Genomic DNA, 14279 nt, shown 5'->3' with positions numbered 1-14279 from the left:
TTCATTTAGTGGACACTCCTTTCCCCCAATGGTTTGCTAAATTGAGATTTCACTGAACAGACTCTCATATTTTTAAAAAGAATCCAGCAATTGTGTCTAATGTACTTGACTGAAGACCACATATCCCCTGATGAGTTATTTATTTGAACTGGGTTGTTTGAATTGGATCTCTGATGCATCTGTTTAGATTTCATTAGGCATGAGCCTAGGTATTCCTGGTGGACCAAGGCGTAGCAGCCTTTTGAAAGGGGACATCTGGGAAAAGGAAGAAGCAGCTGCAAAAGAAAGAGACGATGTCTCTCAGCAATTTCATGCGAGCAAGAATGCTGTCCTGGGCCAGTCAAAGGAAAGAGCGTATGAGCTTGGCACAGCTTCTGTGCAGCAGCTGGCTGGATGCCTAAGGGCAACACTATCCTCTCTATGATCTGATAGAAAATAGAGAGTGAAATCTATTCAGGACCCACCAAGAGGCAGAAGTTTGCAAAACTATGCTTGATTCACTCATGCACTTACTTCCTCAGGGGATTAAATCAGCAAAGAGTTACAATATTAGCTCTGACTTTTAGTTTCTCTTCTAGCTACATATCAGGCGTACCTTTTTTTTGAAGGATAGCACACATTATAATCTTAAAATGTTGCAATAAATCTCTCTCCCACTTCTCTCTGTAGCAATAAACTCAAACTATCATAGGATAGCTCATAGGACAGGATCCTAGCTGTGACTTACATCATACAAATGCAACACTCACACTTCATTGTTTTTAATGAGGAGCACAAAATATTTGCAGAAAATATGACACAGTAATCCAAGCTGATAAATCCATCAGGGCAGCCACCACCAAAACCTAGTTCTTTGAATGCTGAGCTGAGAAGTGAATTAATTAAATGCTAAAAATGAAGGTATACACTTGCCACTGCTAGCACATAATGGGGAATATGCTGTGCCATTCATAAGGCACTAAAAGTTAAGAAATTTAAGAAAATACAGAGCCAAAGACATTAAGGCTGGCAAATTGCTTCCTACCTTCCTAATTCTTACACTGCATGATCCCCAGGTAGCTCACTATAAAAAGCAGAAAAGGAGAATGGTTAGCAGTTCACTAATACACTGTTTTGAACGTGGAGAGGAGGTGATAACATTTTCAGAATGAATGACCATGGCAATGGCTATAACAAAAATCTTTTTATTCCTTGGAGTCAATGTTTCTACAACATGGGGGAGATCCGGACTACTTTTTGTAATAAGATTTGTTATTACTATTATTATTATCATTCCCTTTCATGTGTTGGCTGAGTGCTCCAGATCTTTCCTTGTGAGAAGACCTCTCATCCTATTAAGATCCTGCTAAGAACCTGAGGTGTTTTTGTTTTGTTTTTTTGGTAATGCATTCTGAGTTACAAGAATCAATGAGGCACAGCTGGAGGAGAAGGACTGCTCTACAAAAAGGAAGGCTGGACAGGAAACAAATGGGGAAACATCATGTGTGGACATATCTGAAGCTGCTACTTGTTTCTTCCCCTCCAACTCCTTAGCCAGATGTTTGATTATTAATGTTTTTTTCATTATATATTGTTGATTCACAGTCACATGATTGTATGGTTTTATGGTGTAAGGATAAATAAAATATTCCTGTATTATTCAGACCCAAAATGAAAAGGCAAGTATGCTTCACAATTTATCACCATCCTGTTGAAAGGATGAGGAGGAACCACAACAAGGGTAGGAATGAATGACTATACATAAAGCTACAACTATTGTTGATTGTGCCAGATGTATTGAAACACTACTCTGCTTTAACAGAACTGCAATTTGGAAGCTAAATTCAATTTTTAAAATGAAATTTGGCACTATTTTTAACAATTTTTAAAATAAACTTACAGTACTTCTATTCGCATAAATCTAAACCTATTTCCATTTGTGTGCGTGAAATGTGGCAGCATTCTTAACATTTTCAAAAAAAAATTTACCTCCATTCACATCAGTCTAAATAAATAATATTCTGAGAGGTTCTTACATGGGATTCAGTAAGTCAAAAGGAAAGTCATTGTGTCACCACTATCTAGAGGATCATGTGGCATGCTCTATTACCAGAATATAGTATAATAATAACAGAATAATGCCAAAAGTACATATAAGCAAGGCATAAGGTCCAAGACTGCATAGACATAATCAAATTGAATATTGAAATAAAGGAATCAGGGCAGCTGTTTACATGGCAGTTCTAATAGTATCACTGTACTCATTTCATGAATATGGAATTCATTTCCATGATGCTGATCCAGCTTCCCTGCAGATTTTATACAATTGCACTTCTCTTGACCTATGAATAAAATGATTCAAAAGCTGAAGTTAATAGACTAATATAACAAAGTGTTTCATTGAAACAGCCATGCTACTCTTATACACATACTCATATAGTCAATATTAGCTTGGCATGAATTGCAATACAAAACAAAAAGTATATCTATGAATTGAACTGTAGGTTAATTTATACTGAATTTCCCTAGGTTTTTTTTTTTTTTTTTTTTGCCTGAACAATTCAGCAATGGCATACAAACACTTGGCCTTAAAAGTTCATCAAAATGTCCCAGAAAAAGAACTTTACAGTTCACACTCACTATTGTTCAAAGACTTGCATTGTTGCCTCCAGCTAGCTAATAACTGCCAGTTTCAAAACCAATATATCTTGCACAGAATCTTCAAAAACTAGAACAGCATGATATTCATTAAGACCTGTTTGTTTGTTTGTTTGTTTATTTATTTTGAAGTATTCTCCACACATTTCTCTGTGCCACATTACCTACTAGATAATTATTCAGAGAAGACATGCAAAATTTTCTTGACTCAAAGAATTACTGACTGAGAAGGGACTTCTTCGGTGCTTGACTACACAGCAATAATCTTGAAAAATCAAATTCAGAGTGGAAAAATCAAATTCCTCTGGATCCTCAGATCTCACTAATGGCCAGGAATATTTTTCTGCAGCTTTAAGTTGGTCAGGTATATATTTAGCCACAATCACATGTATTTTAGTTATAACAAGAATTGTGTTATTTTAATGCATACTAAGCAGGATTGTCTTCAAAGCATGCAAATTCCACCTGGTTAAAAAACAAGTATCTAGTCTCTGTCTGCTTGGTTAGTATCATGTAGATAGTGATAAATTAAGTATTAATGCTTGAAGTATTGATCAGGTGGCTCAACTTTATAAAGATTGGTAACTGCTAACTTATTTCTAAGTGCTTAGATTTCTACTTGAGGAAGTTGTGTTCCACAACACCAGTCATTTTAGCAATTGTATCTAAAATCCAGTTGCATGCCCCATTGAAGCCAAGAAACATTCTATTTTCAGAAAATGAAAAATTATGTAATAATAATTACCCATAATATCAGTTAATTTATCTCAAGGTTCTTATTGGGTGACACCCTAAACAATGCTATAAATTATTGGCTTATTTATAATTATATATTATTTGTAATGCTATTTTATTTATAATTATATAAATGTTATTTATAAAACCATAAATAATTAACTCCTTATATCACATCTTTAATTAATGGCCATTTTGTAGCTACATGAATACAAGGTAGACCTCCAAGAATGAGGGAGAAAAAGATGCTAAAAATAACCTCAGAAAATCCAAGTGAAAGTTAGATATCAAATTCCTTTCTGACTATCAGTTTCTGCATCTAGAGAGCCAGCTGCTGGAAAAGCATTGAACTTTATCTTCCTGGTTTCTTTTAGGTATTAGCTTCAGAAAGTGATGTAGTTCCCTTAGGCTGAAATGAGCTTGTCACAGTTCTGAATTGGACTCATGTGTTGAGAATGAATTCATTGAATTGTAAAGTTGATTTAATTTAGATAATAATTAATCTAAGCTAGTCAGTTTAGTTTACAAGGAAACATAGTCTAAAATTAAAAATTATTCAATGACTTGGTGGAAAAAGGGGTGGGAGAGAAAAAAAGATCTTGCTGCATCAAATAAATCTTACAGAAGAAATGATAACTTGAAATAAGTTCTATGTACTCACTTATACATAAAAGTTTTGACTTACTGATGGATCAATCATTTGTATATATATTTAAGGATAAATAGGAAAAAATGCTTCATGCATAACTTTAAAAACCACCAGAAACCTAAAATAGACAAAAATTCTAATTTTATTGCTGTCTACATATTTCATGGGTTACACATGAGCAACTCGATTTATGAGTCACTTTAATCAAAGTACTTGGATTTATGCCATTTTAGTCCAACTGAAGGCAAGATACTATATAACTGCTGGCCTATGTGTGAATCTGATTTGCTTTTGCAAAAAGCCTTATACTTAAAGCCACTAACTGTATTACAAAATCAGTAGGCACCAGCTTTTTTTCACAAACAGAGCCTGAATTGTATTAGGTCACATTAGGCATATGTTGGACACCAGAAGAACAACAAACTCTTTCTTTCTCCATATTTCACAATGAAACCATGCTGGGAATAAAAGATACTGCAGTGGACTAAACAACATAAAATGCAGCAGCCAGACTGCTAACCAGTAAAAAGCATGAGTTTTACATGATATTGGTACTAAAGCTCTGCCCTGGCTGCCAATTGCCTACTAGGCACAATTTAATATGTTGGTGTTGACTCTTTGTATCTTTTGTATTGATTTTTGTAAGCCATCTTGACACCGACATTCCCCAGCCCATTTTTAAAATCCTTTCTAGTTCTGATTTTATCAGATATCAGTTTGAGTAAGGAATACAGGATGCTTTCTGTCAAATTAACTTGTCAATCTTTTCCCAGAAGCTGTATAACCAATTGTTTCTTCTCAGAGATTTTCTATATTTGATTTATTAATTTTCTCATACAAATTAAATTGTGCAGATGGTGCTTCCTCTGTCACACAGCTGATTGGATTCAACTTCACAAGTGAACAGGGAGAGGATCTTAAGACAATATTCTTGTAAGATGCAGAGCAAGAAAGAACAAGAGCTTCTATTGAAGGAACTGGTTTAGCCTAGATGCAAATAAAATAAAATAAAATAAAATAAAATAAAATAAAATAAAATAAAATAAAATAAAATAAAATAAAATAAAATAAAATAAAATAAAATAAAATAATAAAATAAAATAAAATAAAATAAAATAAAATAAAATAAAATAAAATAAAAATAAATAAAGATAGCCTTGGTGAAGAAGAAAACTGCAGGTCATAGGAGAAGCAGACAGTAATATGAACTTTATAAAGGTATTAGGCTTGCAGTCCAAAGAACTGTGAGCTTGAAAATGAATGATGAAGAATTTTACTAGCCTTTTGTTGTTGTGATTATTGTTTTATTAAGCAAAGAAACTCTCAGCTTCATACTTCCAGAAATCTGAAATAAAACCCTTTTAATTTGTTCGATGTTCAAATAGAACATTTCTTAGAAGATCTGGGGTAGAGGTCAATAATAGTTTATATCCTTTTAAATATAAAAGAATATTTATATTTTATATACATTAAATATGTATTTTATAAATATTACAAAACATGTATTTTATAAATTATAAATATAAAATATATCACCAGTAGGCACCCTTACAATTTACTTGACAGTTTGATGCCAGATCTGAGATCCCACAACAGTGGTCATAGCTGAGAATTGAATCCATTTATTCCTAGCTATGCTGTGGATTATTTGAAATTGCATTCACAGCAACTGTTCTTTTGTTCAACAGTCTGGACATCTTTTGGTTATCTGCTTTCCCTTAGTAGGAACTTTCACAGCCTTCCATCTCCTAGGCTCATCCCAGCTTTTACCCTCACCCCAGACAGGATCCTCCTCAGGAACTTGCTGTGCCATAGTTAATCCACAGCCCTTTAAAATGTAAGAAAATAATTATGTCCTGGCTTCACAGTTCTTACCCAGCTTCTTCCATTGCAACTGTTTTGTTTTTGTGAGAAATTGCTCAGCAAATGTATGCATGCACCATGAAAGAAAAAGATGAATGATATAATGGGGTGGGGCAGTGACTGAATAATTTTTGTCACTCTCCAATTGCTCAGCTGAATTGACTGAATTGACTGACTCATGGTGTCTTCTGAGTTTCAAGAGTTAGCTGCAGTAAAAATAATTACAAATTAATTTCGGGCTGCTTTCAAGGAAGTGGAGGAGTAGAAACCATAGCAGTATGGAGGTGCCATAATTTGAAACAAGTTTGGCAAGAAGGAGGAGGAGGGAAGGAAGAGGAGAGGAGAGATAGCAAACTAGATATTGCTACTGATGTGTGTGTGAGTGAAATGTAAATGCTACTCCCAAAGATGCTCATTCGTTTCTGCAAATAAAATAAGATAAAATTAAATTAAATTTCATAGTTACCTTATTGATATTTTTCCCCAAACATACTTAGTAGCATTCAATAACAAAAAATAAGTCTAAAGAAAATGGGAGGGCAAAAAAAAAAAAAAAATGAAACTGAGGGTAGAAAGCACAAAGCAACCAAGCCATGAAGAAAGGCTTGAACAAAAAAGTAACAATTACTACAGTTGAATTCTTCATGAGCCAAGCAAATAATCTAAGCAAAGGATGGTTTATTCCAATCATAGTGACAAGCAGTTATTTAGAAACTTTAGGAACTGACCTACCAGGTTCAGTTTGGTTTATTTAGCTCCTAAATAATATTTACGTTAGAACTTCTTGAGCAGCTAGGAATTCATGAAATAGATTTAATAGTAATTTGCCTTCATTAGAACAGCTGATCAAATTGTAGGTGGAATCTAAGCTGGACTTTCTCCAAAAGAATAGAGAAACCATGAATAAGAATGGATGGGGAGAGTTTAATGGAGCATTGATACTTTTGAATAGATTATTTAAATCTAAAGGCATTTATGATCCAGTAGGTACAAGTGAAAATTTGCACATTGTTATACAAAGAATGGTATATTTAAAGCCACAATGAGGCCAAGTTGATGATGACCAAATCTTAATACTGACTTTGTTTCATCTCAATAATATATATTTTATTTTTCACATAAATCATATAAGCAGATCATAAATGGCTATTAAGAAGTGCAAATTCATAAATTACAATTAATACTTAAAGTCCATTAAAACATGCAATATATATTACTCAATAAACAAATCATTTACATGTTGTAACCTGTATAAAGACCAAAGTAGATGTTAAATAGCAGATCCATGTAACACTTTTTTCCCCTTAAAATGAAAAGTAACTGCAAGGAGCTTCATATCAAAAACAGTGAAGCTGTGGTGTGTTGGAATACTTAATTTCCTTCTCTTGGGCCATTTTTTCCTGGTGAAAAATTGGGTAGTCTTAATTGGTTTTATACCCAGTGGGAAAAAGATGTATCATATCATTTTTTTTAATAAGCTGAATACCTTATGATTTGTGTGCTAAGATTAGAAGTCTTGCTTTGTTCCAAGTGACTTACTGGAATCCTTGGGATGTGTAAATCAGTATAAAAGTACGTGATCTTTTAGGCGTTATATAGCAGAAGTCGCTCTGATCAGGTGTTGATACATGTTTTAGAAAGTCTTCATTCCTAGCTATATTTTAAATAATGCAATTATGCAGCTTTATTTAAATTATTGGTATTTCCCACATACAGGCCATTTATAACATCAGGCTTCATGCATGTTTAACAAGAAATCTTGTATTTTAATGTTTTTTTTTTCCAGGCAACCCAGCAGAGCTTCCGAATATGAAAGCTAGAGATCTCTACAGTACATTTAACAGCACATTCTTTCAGAAATAAATCCAGCTATGTCTTACTCCTTTGTAAAGCTACATTCACGTATCATGCTAACTCTTAATGTAGCTTGTTAGGTTTAGGCTTAGCTCAGTGTGCAAGTACAAGCATTTTGGGTTACCTGACAATACATGTTTCAAAATCCTGGTTAATGGAATCTCAGCCAATATGTGTTTTAGCCAAATAGCCTGCTATTTCCTATGCTCTATCCCAGCTTAACCTTTGCTTTCTTACAGCCCCCGTCTGCTGCAGGGCTCAACGGAAGTTGTCTTTGTTAATTCTAGAAGAAATGGAGGCAGACAACCAGCAAAAGACCCGACAATAAAAACTAGGCAAGAAGTGCTAATGTTGTTTCATCTACTACCACACAAGTTTCAGTCCTGAGGTTTAGAAATTTAAAAATAAGAATAATATTCCTCAGGGAAATTTGATTTAATTGTTGGTGTCTGTTTTCCCCATGGAAGTGAACGGTTCAGAAAGGGGATATAAAGTCTGAGCCAGATATGGTGATGAGATGAAATTCTCTTTTCTTTACCAATTAAAGATAAATTAATTACCAGATTTGGATGGTATCCACTTGCAGGTTTTTAAATAATTCAAATGTGAAAGCATTCTTATTCTAATTAAAATATTTGCATTATCTCTAAGAGTGGCCACTGTATAAGAAATTTGGAAGAAAGCCAATGTAACACCAGTTTTTGAAGGTAATATAGGAAATTACAGTCTAGTTACCTTAGTATTTGCTCTGGATAAGTATTCTGCTGAAGAAGAATAAGCAGAGTTTTGTCAAGATAAATACTGTATAATAATTTATTTGAGATTATCTGGATGAGTAAAGGGATGAACTAGTAGATGCTTCTTACTTGAACTTTCAAAAATGGGTTGATCAGATCCTCACAGAAAGCTTTTGAATAAATATAATAGTCATGGAATGAGTGGACATTTCTCTTAGGGACTGCATACTTGGTAAGAAGCAAAAAAGAGGTAAAGGGTAGGAATAAATGATAGATGGCTCTCACAAAGGGAAATCATAAGAATTAATTTATGAGATACATAACTGTCCAGCTAGACATTCTGGGAAACAGACTACTGTATATAGAAAAAGTTCTGGCAGGGAACAGAGCTCATCCAGCACCAATCTTCTTATTTCTTTCCAACCTTACATGCTGGAGGAGATGTTCATGTGTTCCTTTCTTAGAACCATCCTTGAACACTGACACCCCTAGCTGGGATAATAATATAAGCTAATTATGCTGGCAATATCCTTAAGCATTGTAATTCTGCCCAAGTTTGCAGTGGGATTAATTCTAACATAAAGCACACTAATATTCATCTTTCCTGAATCAAAACTCTGAAAAAAGTAATACAGGTAGTCCTTGGTTAATGACGGTAATTGGGACCTGAATTTCCAACAATAGGTGATGCAGTCATAAAGCACAACATCACGTGACCACATAACTTACCAACAGCAATCCTGGCAGCCCCCACTGCAGTTGTTAACTGAATCCCACCGGTCATTAGGCAAGGACCTTCCCCAGTCCAAGCCATTCCCGGCTTGGTCCCTCCCAGTCTTGAGCCTCAGTTAGGTAAGGGGCTGCTTCCTCTGCCTCCTCTTGAACTCTCCCCACCTGTCTATCTCCCCCCCCATATCTGCCGTTTTGGTCACCCACCTACCTGCTGCCAACTGCCCCCAACACCCAACCCTGCCTGCTACTGCCATGCCTGCCATACTGCATGCCACTACTGTATCAGCTGTGGCTTTCTTTCACACCACCTTCTTTCACACAGGTATAGCCAGGGCTTCCCTCGCATGCCAGCCAGGACTTCCATTTGTACCCTGCCTGGGCCTCCATTTGTGCCCTGCCCAGGGCCTCCATTCATGGCTTGCTCAGGGACTCCATTTGCACCCAGCCATGGCCTCTGTTTGCACCTGCCCAGGACCTTTGTTCATGCCCCAGCCAGGTCTCCATTTGTACCTTGCCCAGGGCTTCCATTTGTGTACCAGCCAGGGCCTTCTTTCACAAAAGAAGTCTGGTGCTCAAAGAAGGCCCTGGTTACACCAGCATGTAAGAAGGCCCCAGCTAGAAGGGTCCTTCTTCCATGCCAATGCAGCCAGATCCTTCTTTTATGCATCAGGCTTCTTTCACAAAGAAGGCCCCTGGGCAGGACATGAATGAGGCCCTGGCCAACTTGCAAATGGAGGCCCTAGCGGGCATGCAAAAGAAGCTCCCACTGCACCAACATGAAAGAAGGTGGCATGAAAGAAGGCCCCAGCCAGTGGTGTGCAGTGTGGTGGGCCTTGCAGCAATGGGTAGGGCCAGGCAGCAGGGGCAGCTGGTGACAGCGGGTAGGTGGGTGGCAGTTGTAAATGCGGGTGGGCCTGAGTGGGCCTGAAATTTGTTCACATGACCACGGAGGCAGTGCAACAGCCAGAACTTAGAGGACCAGTTGTAAGTCCCTTCATTTAGCACCATCATAACTTCAAACAGTCACTGAACAAATGGACGTTAAGCGAGGACTACCTGCAAATGATATGATGCAAATGGTAGACAAATAATTGTTGGTATTGTTTGCTTCTTTGTTTGCTTGTTTGTTTTTAAGAGCTTTGGGTGAAGTTATGTTTAAAAATGTACACTATGGAAATACACATGGCTTAGATGAGCAAGATAGATGATAGCATACATAGTTTCACAGCTTCAGATGTACTAGGGAAAGTGAGTTATTTAGTTACTTTTAAGTTAATTAATCACTGATTAATAATATTCTTAATGAATCCCTTTCTTGTGCCTAACTCTAGGGCATGAGTCAATACTTAGCTTGTGATTCAGAAATTCTTCCTACAAGTTACAGGATGCATTCTAAAAATGGAAGCAGCTATCTAAAGATATATATTGTAAACTATTAACCCTGTTTATGCTAACATTTTTTTATATTAAGAGTAAAATACAAAAGAAACAGACAACTGAATTTGTCTACATATTTTTAACTTCCACTTCTATAAATAAACACCAAATTTATGTAAGATTAAAACAAAACAGATTTAATTCTAAATGTTGACAGCAATTGTTTTTTCAGCTCTTTCCCATTAGCATCTTACAATATCAGATACTGAGACAAAAAACAAATGAGGTAACACAACTTAAGATCGCTTACTTTGTGAAGCACAGCAAAAGATATCATCCTTATGTCAAGCAAGAAGATTGCATTATATATTAATAGTGAGGGAACACCCAGAATAAGGCATGTGTTTTGTAGGCAAAGACATACTTCACATTTTTTGGTGTGTGTGCACTTGTTTTCATTTTACAGTGGTATTATATGACATTTGAGAAGAATAATTCAAACTGTGCGCCATCCAATGAATGAAAGAAAAGATTGTCATACTGAATAAAATTATATCCAGAACACAAAACAAGTGAGAAAAACTTGCTTTCAATCACACGGTATCCATGCAGGCCAATAAACACAAAATCATATATTTCATTCTGCAGTAAAAGTTCAAAAGAACTGAAATTCAAAGCAAAAGCCAATTGAAATGTCTCAGTAGCTTTTACACCAAAATGCTAACAATCAAGTACTTCAACTATGGTTAGCAGAAAGTCCTAGCTGCTGCAATGTGCAAAAAGATGATTTGGAAACAGAAGATAACTTGAAAGAACAACAATGAAGAACACAACTGATAGCTGATAATGAATGCCACCACATAGGAGAAGATCTATACCTGCCTATTGATGTCTTAAGCCAAGCCAGGGCATATTTTTGAAGTACAGTCATCATAATTTCTTATCTCTGGCTGTGCTTGCTAGGATGAGCACCACCACACAGAAGATCTATTTATAAATAACCACCAGATAGCCTTCAGCAGTTCTTGGTACTTGTAGAAGGACCTCCCCAGATGATCTCAGTGAACAACTGATTGTATAAAGGTGAAGCAGAGCATCTTGGTCCCAAGTTGTTTAGGGCGTTGAATGTTATAACCAACACTTTGAATCTGCCTTGACACCAAAGTACAGTTGCACAACATTCTACTTCCTTTGCCCTTTTAAAATATCAGTTAATGATTCTTCTTTAGATTGTGTTTATCTTTTCGTATTTCCCATCTTGTTTCTGACATACTTCATTACTTCTTCCCATGAGGTATAGAGAAACTGGTTATAGTTCAGTGGTAGCGCACATATACTTACATACAAAATATCCCAAGCCCCTCCTTAGGTCCAACATTTTGGAAAGCTCTTCTGAAACTTGGAGAACCTAAAGTGATGATGTTGAGCTGAGTGACTGATAATATGAATCAGTTTAAGGCATTTTCATAGGTTTAGAATGCTTTTATATTATCAGTTGTAGATCATTCTTAGAAATTATCATGGTGCTGTCTGAAACTGATCCTATTCTGAATTTATTAAGATGACGTGATTATTAGTAAGCACCACAATCTCCTTTCCATGTTGCCCCATAAGACTTCAATCATTCTCTGACTGAAAAGCCATTAAGTACAGATCCTAAATTTACCTAACTGCATCACTGGTCTCCTTTCTCTAGCAATGCGATAGAAACAATCAAGGACTATGTAATTGTTTTCAAGAACCTGGTGAAGCAAAGAAATTTCTATTGTTTGAATAATAAAGAGGTTGCAAAGGAGGAAGCTATTGTTCTGCTGTAGCTGGGTGGAATACACTTGGAAGAATATTTCCTGGTGGAGTGTGCATTATGCTATTCTTTTTTCCTAAGCATAATAATGGTGCAATTCTGGCTTATTAAAACGCAGTTACAAAAGCTTACAAAAACATTTTAAAAACAGAGGACTGAAGCATTGCAATCCCAATAGCTTCTAAATGCACCTTTCAACCAGGAATTATGCATGTAAAATAATCATATCGTATGTGTATTGCATTCAGTTATGTTATACATATGTGCACAGGGCCTGGAGGGTCATGACCATCCACTTTTGGAAACTGAATACTATGCTACATGGTCCCTTTGTCTCTTAGAGTAAAGCTCTGCCTAGGGACTTTCAAATGGACATAGTTTCTAATTATGCCCAAGCCACCCTTGGTGTAATATTTTCAGTATGCCTTCAATAAATGTGTAAGTTTTATTCTGATTTCCATGGAGTGGCTTTGGGTAAGTCCCTGTCTCTCTCAGCCCAAACTACTCATAGAGGTTTTGCTGTTGGGGAAAGAAACAAAAAAAAAAAAAGGGAGGCAGAAATGCTAGATATGCTGTCTTGAGCTCCTGGGAGGAAAGACAGGATATACCTTAATGAAATAATCCAAGGGTGGCAGTTTGGTCCCTTCAAATTAAGAAACCATGCATTTAGTCCAAGGTAGGTACCTTTAACCTATCATTGAATGGGTTTTCAAGAGAAGAAATTTGCACATATGCATATAACTCCATTACAAGTTAGCAGTCCTTGCCATGTGGCTCAGTATTTGCTTTAAGCCAAATTATGTTTGGATGTCTTTAGCTATTTATATTTTGGGGAGGAGGTTTTCATCATAGTGTCCAGTTGTACATTTCAAGCATGAAATCATAGAATCATAGCATTAGAAGGAATCATTTAACCCAGTGTTTTTCAAAGTTGGCAACTTTAAGCTATGTGGACTTCAACTCCCAGAATTCCCCAGCCAACATGCTGGGAGTTGAAGTCCACACAGCTTACAGCTGTCAAGTTTGAAAAACACTGATTTAGCCTTTCAAATCCACTAAGTGCATCCTGCTAAGCGGAGGAATGTAGACTGAATCAGATTCATAGATGGATATCCAACCTCTGCCTGAAAACATCCTGTGAAGAGCAGCTCATTATCTCCTCAGTAATTACTTCCTCAGTTTTTGCTTCTCAGTGCTAAATATATCCTGTTCTGTAATCTCTCCTTGTAAGACTTGGTTTCCACTCCTCTGATGATCTTTACTGCCTTTCCATCTTTCTTAAATTGTGATGCCCAGAAATGGAGTATTCAAGGTGAGGCTCAAGCATAGGAAAGCTTTGTTGTTGTTTTTAACTCAAGCTCTAAAAGAGTTGTCTGTCTCAGAAATTTCCTTACTCCACTCCCGCTCCCCAAAAATCTAGTAAACTTTACTAAAATTATTTTAATTCACTTTAAATTTCTGTAGATGTTTCACTTGAGTAACATTATTTAAATTCACTTTGAATTCATTTCAGTCAAGAAATTCCAAGTATCAGCTACCTTTCTCCTCATTTTGCTAATGCGGTCAGTCAGTCAGAAACAGAGGTTTTCTAATACATCCACATATTTTGCATAGTGGAACAGTGAAAAGGATATGTAATGCTACAAAGGGTGTAATTATCGTAATATGTCCTTTATCTTTCTAAAGTCCTGTTTGACATGGTGGTCAAAGGCAGGTGAGTTTGTTGAGCTGAGAAAGACTAAACATACTTTTCTTCCGCAGGTTGAACAATTCAAAAGTAGGACAGTCAAATACAGCTTACTTGTCTCATACCTCTGGTGCAATCTTCATAATTTAGAATGCTAATTTCTAAAGCCCCCTTTCCCTTTATCAATAAGCACAAAATTTCCAC

At 36.1% G+C, this 14279-nt stretch overlaps 1 long non-coding RNA gene across 1 annotated transcript in view; it reads right to left on the bottom strand.

Annotated features, from left to right (window-relative positions):
- Positions 1–1871: 1871 nt before the first annotated feature.
- LOC148216630 (uncharacterized) overlaps positions 1872–14279 on the bottom strand; it is a 55081-nt gene continuing 42673 nt past the window's right edge. The window contains exon 4 of the long non-coding RNA XR_015795048.1: positions 1872–2321. This is a non-coding gene — a long non-coding RNA (uncharacterized LOC148216630). The remainder of the gene's footprint in view (positions 2322–14279) is intronic.

This window comes from Python bivittatus, unplaced genomic scaffold, assembly GCF_059951505.1.
Source record: "Python bivittatus isolate LINGU-HERP-01145 unplaced genomic scaffold, Pbiv_v1 ctg000080_np1212, whole genome shotgun sequence".
Classification (NCBI taxonomy): Eukaryota; Metazoa; Chordata; class Lepidosauria; order Squamata; family Pythonidae; genus Python; species Python bivittatus.
Note: the sequence above shows the minus strand (reverse complement) of the source record. Positions and strands in the feature narration are given on the sequence as shown.